Source organism: Eptatretus burgeri, chromosome 5 (genome assembly GCF_056783735.1).
Source record: "Eptatretus burgeri isolate ZD-2024b chromosome 5, Ebu_testis_v1, whole genome shotgun sequence".
Lineage (NCBI taxonomy): Eukaryota > Metazoa > Chordata > Myxini > Myxiniformes > Myxinidae > Eptatretus > Eptatretus burgeri.
In genome coordinates this window covers 65,830,280-65,838,971 of record NC_140965.1, presented here as the reverse complement: position 1 = coordinate 65,838,971, position 8,692 = coordinate 65,830,280, and positions in this window count along the sequence as shown.

The following is an 8,692-nucleotide window of genomic DNA, read 5'->3' as shown; positions in this document are numbered from 1 at the left end:
AAACAAAAGCATTGTCCGACTCAAATTTTTGTTCTGCATCACAATTGTGAAGCAAAAACGCGTGATTTTATTGAAATAGTGAGTATTTTAGCTTCAAACTCGCAAAACGCTGCATTTCACAGACAGGACTTGTAAACGTAAAAATGTCTCAAATTGGCCTAAAACATGCTTTTTTCACAAAACAAAAGCATTGTTCGACTCAAGTGTTTGTCCTGCATCAGTATTCTGAAGCAAAATTGCGTGATTTTATTGAAATAGTGAGTATTTTAGCATCAAATTCGCAAAACGCTGCATTTCACAGAAAGGACTTGAAAGCGCAAATATGTCTCAAATTGGCCTAAAACAAGCTTTTTTCACCAAACAAAAGCATTGTCCAACAACTTTTTGTTCAGCATCACTGTTCTGAAGCGAAAACGCGTGATTTTATTGAAATAGTGATATTTTAGCTTCAAATTCGCAAAACGCGGCATTTCACAGAAAAAACTTGTAAACGCAAAAATGTCTCAAATTAGCTTAAAATAAGCTTTTTTCATCAAACAAAGGCATTGCCCTACTCAAATCTTTGTTCTGCATCACTATTCTGAAGAAAAACGTGTGATTTTATTGAAAGGGTGAGTATTTTAGCTTCAAATTCGCAAAACGCTGCATTTCACAGAAAAAAAACTTGTAAATGCAAAAATGCTCAAATTGGCCTAAAACAAGCTTTTTTCACCAAACAAAGGCATTGTCTGACTCAAGTTTTTGAACTGCATCACGATTCCGATGCGAAAACGCGTGTTTTTGTTGAAATAGTGAGTATTTTAGCTTCAAATTTGCAAAACGCTGCATGTCACAGAAAGATACTTGTAAACGCAAAAATGTCTCAAATTGGTCTAAAACAAGCTTTTTTCACCAAACAAAAGCATTGTCGGACTCAACTTTTTGTTCTGCATCACTATTCTGAAGCGAAAACGTGTGATTTCATTGAAATAGTGAGTATTCTAGCTTCAAATTCGCACAGAAAATGCTCAAATTACCCTAAAACAAGCTTTTTAAACCAAGCAAAAGCATTGTCTGACTCAACTTTTTGTTCTGCATCACTATTCTGAAGCGAAAACGTGTGATTTCATTGAAATAGTGTGTATTCTCCCTTCAAATTCACGCAGAAAAATGCTCAAATTACCCTAAAACAAGCTTTTTACACCAAACAAAAGCATTGTCTGACTTAACTTTTTGTTCTGCATCACTATTCTGAAGCGAAAACGTGTGATTTCATTGAAATAGTGAGTATTCTAGCTTCAAATTACCCTAAAACAAGCTTTTAAAACCAAACAAAAGCATTGTCTGACTCAACTTTTTGTTCTGCATCACTATTCTGAAGCAAAAACGTGTGATTTCATTGAAATAGTGAGTATTTCACTTCAAATTCGTGCAAAAAAAATGCTCAAATTACCCTAAAACAAGCTTTTAAAACCAAACAAAAGCATTGTCTGACTCAACTTTTTGTTCTGCATCACTATTCTGAAGCGAAAACATGTGATTTCATTGAAATAGTGAGTATTTCACTTCAAATTCACGCAAAAAAAAATGCTCAAATTACCCTAAAACAAGCTTTTTAAACCAAACAAAAGCATTGTCTGGCTCAACTTCTTGTTCTGCATCACTATTGCCAAAGGCAAGGAAGACAAGAAAGTCTGACCCACATGACGAACAATTTTTTTTTTCTTTTTCTGACAGTTTCTCCTCAATAACGGAGTTGGTGGTTGAGGTTGAACATCAGTCAAATTAATATCACGAACAATGGGAGAATGTGAATGAAACCCATTCTGAACTTCAATCAGTTCAAAGGGAACTACATAATGAGATGATTAAGTATTTGGAAAACCTATCTCATCCTTTAACTTTCCCCTGAGCTGGGAAGACAACAATACAAAGGATTGACTTGAGCGCCTTGTATGAGAAGTTATGTGAGAGTTTAGATATGTACTTATTCACAAACTTTTATTTGCAGAGAAAATTGGTGTTAATTTTTCCCTGTTTGTTTCATATTTCCAGCATTAAAAATGAACCACACAGTGAGATGACTGATTGCTTCTCAAGCCAACTAAAAATAGAACAGGAAGAACTTCATCACCACCAAATCTCATGGAGGTAAATGTTGGATTATGCAACTAAATGGATCAGGAAGAACTTTATTGCCACCAAATCTGATGGATGTAAATGTTGGATTTTATAGTTTTATTAATGTTATTGTATAATCATCTTCCTATACTCCAATGGTTCTTCCTTTGTTTTAAACAGAATATAGCATCCAACTTTCAAAATCGCAAGGCATCTGAAGCAGACTGCTGGGAAAGAACAGTCAATTTCACAATTGAATATTTACCCCCACCCAAAGAAAAATGTTTAATGTTTTTAATATTGTTTAATTATATCTGTTTTGCTTACAATTATTTAATTCTTCATTACAAAAAAAGGACAAAGGAGGGGAAAAAAGGGAAAGTGTGCTCTTCCTAATGACCCATTGCCCCCCTTGTCCATTCTCTCCCGTGTGTGTGTGTGTGTGTGTGTGTGTGTGTGTGTGTGTGTGTGTGTGTGTGTGTGTGTGTGTGTGTGTGTGTGTGTGTGTGTGTGTGTGTGAGTGTGATGAGGGGGTTGGTGGGTCAAGGGTGGGAGCGCACAAGGGTGGGGGTGGGTGGATGATGATGGAAATTATGGGTGTGGTTTGTGGGGGTGTGGTTTGTGTGGAAGTGTGGTGTTTGTATGCAGAGACAGAAAAGGGGTGGAGTCAAGTTTTTGAATTTTTTTATTTTTATTTATAATTGTCTTTTGTAATTCCTGTGATTAAAAGGAACCCAAGATTTCTTCTCCCTTTAAATCATATAATTTGTAAGTCCAAGGAACTGTAACCATTACATCAATGATTTTAAAATGTTCCGAAGTCCGTCTCTTTGAGTGACCTTTTTCAAAATGGCTTTTCCAATTATATATTCTTACGACATCACCAATATTAAACTTTGGATTTCTCAGATCAATCTCCTTTTTACATTCTAATTTTGTGAAGGTTTCTGTTGATTTTTCTTTTGTCGAGGAACTGACTATTATTGTCATTATTAAGAATGTCCTGAATTAAACGATACCCATTTCTGATATGCCTGATGTTGGCTTAATGGTTTGGTTGGTGGGCTTTGGATCTTTGGATCCTGTAGTCCTGAGTTCAAATCCTGCTCAGCTGTTGAATTAATACCAGGTGGGGTTAACTCGGCCTGTCATCCTTCCGAGGTCGGCAAAATGAGTGCCAGCATGCTGGTATACTGTGACGGAGTGGTAACCCGTCCAGGATTGTGACCAATAGCCAAGGAGACTGCTGAAGCAGTACCAACGCTCTGCACAGAGTCTGGTCCCAATCTCCTCCTCCATTTCTGATGGGAGTTCTGTAAATGTTTTGTATACTCTCTTTCAAAGTGTGATTAAAGTGCTCAATAGCAACTGCCTTTCCTTCATTAAAGGTGCTGTGTAATGTTATACCATTATCTTGAAGAAAATTCAGAAATGTTTTGTTGTAGAACTCTGTTCCCTCAACAGTCCATAACTTCTTTGGTTTCCTTTTGCTTTTATTAAATATCTGTTGGAAGGCTAACATAAGAGTGTCAACTGTTTTATTTTCAAAGGAACAACTCATGCATATCTGCTTCGCAAATCAATAACGGTTAAAGCATACTTTTATCCTTTATCATTATTGAGTTCAATTAAGTCAGCGGACCAGATGTAATCAACTCTTTTGGAATAAACCTTCCTTCTTTGAAATACTGTGATTATTGATTTATGTAATTCATCAAGTGAAAAGCTCTTCAATGATAGCATCATTAGAGTCTCATGGTTTTTTCGAATTTCCGAGCCCACGTCTCAATTTCGCTTTTATTATTTTTTTCACGACAAACCCATCAACTTTTTCCTTCAATGTTGGATTTTGTATCAAAGACAAATTATGCAATATTCCTATTACGGCTTTGTGTTTTTCTTCCAATGTCATGCTATCCCTATAATCACAATCATGTTTCATGCACACTTCATCAACCCTATTTTAAGTTTTCTCCACGGTTTAGGATCGTCAACCTCATCTAATCTTTCATCTAAGTTTGTTTTTGGACCACAGAAAGAATATATCGGTCGGTGTAATTTGATCAGTGTTCCCGATAAAAACTTTTGTATGTTGCCCCCACTTTTATCATTTGAGATGAATTGACACTTTTTAGAGCCACACACTAAACATATACCTTTTGATAAACTCTTTTTTTTTTTTTTTACTTTCAGCATGTGTGATATTTTTAGTTTTGGTTTTCTTTTTACATTTGGGACAATTACTCATTCGTTTTAGAGAGATATTAAAAGACTTCTACGAAGAAAATACTTCTTTTGATTTTTGTATCATCGTTTGTAATAAAGCTCTTAATATCATAAGCACTTAAAGAATAACTTTCAGATTTTCATCTCTCCTTTATTTTGCATTGAAATCAACCATGAAAGTTACATCTATATCTTTTAAATTTCTTCTTGCAACCACCTTTTCAAAATACTTCTCACCCAACTTCTCTAATCTCAAAGTATTTTTCTTTTTAACACAAAACACCCATTTTAATCTTTGTAACTCAGCTTCAAAATTATTTATCTATTCTCTCAATTTGTCTTTCACTTCTATTTCACTCAACAACTTATCAACCATGAAGGTTGTCTCAACATATATTCCTTTGTTTATAGCTATATATTTTCAAAATACTCCTTTCCCAACTTTTCTCATTTTAAAGGTTTTTTTTTTCTTCTTCACCTAAAATATTTGTCTTAATCATTATATATACCCTTGAAAACTCTTCATCTAATTTCTCTCACCTTTCCAAAATTTTGTCCTCATTTAATATTTTAATGTGTTCCTTTTCATCTATCTCATCAACATCCCTTTCAACCCTTGAACTACTTTAACCACATATAATGTCATACATATATTCATTTGGATTTCGGGATATTCCTGTCTCCAAAATTATTTTTTTACAACAGGAAACAAATCATATTTGTTCTGTATTTCTCAAAGAGCTTTTAATTTTGTCAACTTTAAAACCTTTTCATTATCCGCAAATGTAGTGAGCTTCATACTCAACGCGTGCACATGAGAGAATAGGAAACCCTGGCACACAATACCCTGGCAATTTGGAATCCGTGTCTCGGCTATGACCCTTTTTTCCGGTTTTTGTTATGGGGAATGATGCATGCAGGGAGATCATGTCCGGAAGTGTTTATTACTTATGAAATCTAAAGATTTCGTAAGTATATTGATGACTTCCGTCATCTGTTTGTTTGTTTGTGTGTGTTTGTGTATTTGTGTGTTTGTTTGTAGGCACGATAACTCGAACGGAAGAAGCTACCAATGTTAAATTACACTACGTGATTCAGGAGGGTGATGGCTGGTGCTAATTAGATTTTGGTCAAAATTGGTCAAAGGTCAAGGTCACAGTGAGGTCAAACATTTGATTTTTGATGGTTTGGTACAGAATCATCATAGAAACTTCTGGTTTGCATTGCTACCTTCTCGAGAGACAGCTTTTATTAGACAAGGTCAGAGGTCAAGTTGACGATTTCGTAAGTACCAGTCTATGACTGCTTGCTTATTACTGATGAAATCTAAAGATTTCGTCAGTATATTGATGACTTCCGTCCTCTATTTATGTGTTTGTTTGTTTGTGTGTGTTTGTGTGTTTGTTTGTAGGCACGATAACTCGAACGGAAGAAGCTACCAATGTCAAATTACACCACTTGATTCAGGAGGGTAATGGCTAGCGCTGATTAGATTTTGATCAAAATCGGTCAAAGGTCACAGTGAGGTCAAACATAATTCCGTAAATTCATGTGGAGAAATGGAGTATTTTTGCTTCGGTCGACGTTACGAGTTCGTTTTAACTTCGATTTTAATTTTGTCTTCGGTTTTTGTGATTGCTTAGGACGCTCAACACTCAGTTGTCGAAATTCTGGTAAAAAAATCGGATGTTTTGGAGACGTTTTAAGATTGTATAAAAAATATTTCACTCGCCGCATCACGGCTCGTCACTTGGTGCAGTGCGCTCGAGCAGATGCGGCGTTGAGTCACGTAAAGGTTTAGCGTGTGCGCGCTGATGATGTTTTCGATAAAGATGGTGTTTAAAAGTCATTTTTTATCCCAATAAAGGTTATCGTCGCATGCCTGACTCGCTAAGCCATCGGATTATGTAAAGATTGTTGGTGGATGGCCGAATATTACGGTTTTGTGACTTTGATAAAATAATATTAAATAATTGCGTGGAGAAATGGAGATTTTTGCTTCAGTCGACGTTACGAGATCATTTTAACTCAGATCGCAATTCTGTTTTCACTTTTGGTAACGGTTAAGTATGCTTAACACTCGGTTGTCGAAATTCTGGTAAAAAATCGGATGTTTTATGAGATTTATGTCGGGTGTCGTGCCTGAGGCTTAATGAAGATGATGCTAATGAGGGGGATTGTAACACATGGCATTACACGCTCGTTAGGTCATCTCTATCATCTCAGTAGAGATGACCTAATAACCCCAATCTCGAAGTCTGTCCATCCGTCCGTACATCCGTCCGTCCACAATCAAACCGAGTGGAGACAAATAACCAATAGTGGAATGGATAGAGGTCGATGAGACATGCACAACAATATAACTTTCAAGGTCGTCCAAGGTTGAGGTCAACGTCACGAGGCTGTCAAAGTTGCGAAAATTGTCGATTTCAAATCGTATCTCCTCCCTCATTTATCAAGAGAGATCAAATGTTATTAGTGATTCAGATACTACGGACTATTATCTAGAACAACACGACCCATTTTTTTGAAATTTGCTCTCGTTCCGATTTTATAGCCCTTCAAACTTCGTTCTGATTCCCCGTATGGGCCGTTCATAAAGTATGTACAAAGAAAAACTAAAAGTATTAAAAAATTAAGAACCGGGACTCTCCGAGACAAATATTACATTTGAAGCTTTTGTCAGATTTAACTAAAACAATGGAACACAAGTTTATATGCACACTTACTTTCATTTATGACATTAACATTGTTTTGAATGTCAATTTGTACTTTTATTTTCATAAATGATGTGCTGTGATATTAAAAGAAAAAGGTAAATTACACCGCTAGGGACTGCATCGTCATGACTTACAAACATCGGTTTATAACGAACTTCGGCTTTGTTTGCAAACATCGGCTTTGCAAACGATTAGCGATGTATGAGGGGGTGGGTGGGTGGTCACTAGACTGCATACAGAGGGGGGTGGGTAGTTTTGAAACCCGGATGTAGAGCGTACGTACTTTATGAACGGCCCCTATTCCAGTCTGGCACAGAGTTACTTTTGACCTCTGGCAGAGATGACCGGCACTCCCACTCGGAGGTATTTTTTTAAAGTCTATTTCAATCCTGTTTTCACTTTTGGTAATGGCTCAGTATGCTTAATACTCGGTTGTCGAAATTCTGGTAAAAATCGGATGTTTTATGAGATTTATGTCGGGTATCGTATCTGAGGCTCAACTGAAGATTATGCTAATGAGGGGGATTGTAACACAAGGCATTACGTGCTCGTTTTAAAGTCAATTTCAATCCTGTCTTCAATGTTGGTAACGGTTAAGTATGCTTAACACTTGGTTGTCGAAATTCTGGTAAAAATCGGATGTTTTATGCGAGTTTTGGTACAGAATCATCGTAGAAACTTCTGGTTTGCGTCGCTACCTTCTCTCGAGACAGCTTTTATTAGACAAGGACAGAGGTCAAGTTGACGATTTCGTAAGTACCAGTCTAAGACTGCTTGTTTATTCATTCATTTATTTTTTCCCCAAAGTTAATTTTATACTTCCGAAAGTGATTTTTTTTTCATGAGAGGAAGTGTTTATTTAGTATTTAACATAACCGGGAGTGATTTTGAAACTCTTTCCGGAACTTTTAATTTATTTTATTCTTGACCAGAAGTGATTGTTTATTTATTTATTCATTCAATTATTTTTTTTCCCAAAGTTAATTTTAATAAAGATATCTCGCACATCATCAAAAAATAATTTTTAATCGTGATTTTCATTATTTGATCGTTGATCCCGAATCCAGGCCGAAGTAACCGGAAATTGCGTCAAGATCATCAGCTGTGCAGCGCTTACATGTACCACGGTGTAGTTGGCAAATATACAGTTGTGAACAAGTTATAAGAAAAGTCAGAAGCGAATGTAAAGGCCCGGTCACACCTTGACGTTTTAGCCAGCGATGGCAACGTATTAAAATGTATGTAAAACGCTGGCTTACGTTGAACTTTTGATGTTTTTTTTTTTTAAAGATTCGGACGTATTCATAGCGACTTGGTCTTATGTATAACGCATTGGTAACGGACACAGAACGTTTCGTTGTGTTATAGATAACTTATACCAACGAATGCTGAACCTGTTGTCGGCCTACACAACCGATGCCCAACGATAGTCTAACTTAGGCATAGCGCGTTGCACGCATCGCCGACGATGTCGTGACGTAGCCTATTAAAAGGCTGACGCACATCGATTCGAATCATAACTGCCGTAGAAATGGAAGTGTCAACATCGCGGTCACACCTTGGCGATCTTGCCAGCGTATGCCGACCTAAGAAAAATGTGTCTAAAACGTTGGGGCATGTCAAATATGGTATGAGTAAGTTTGGTA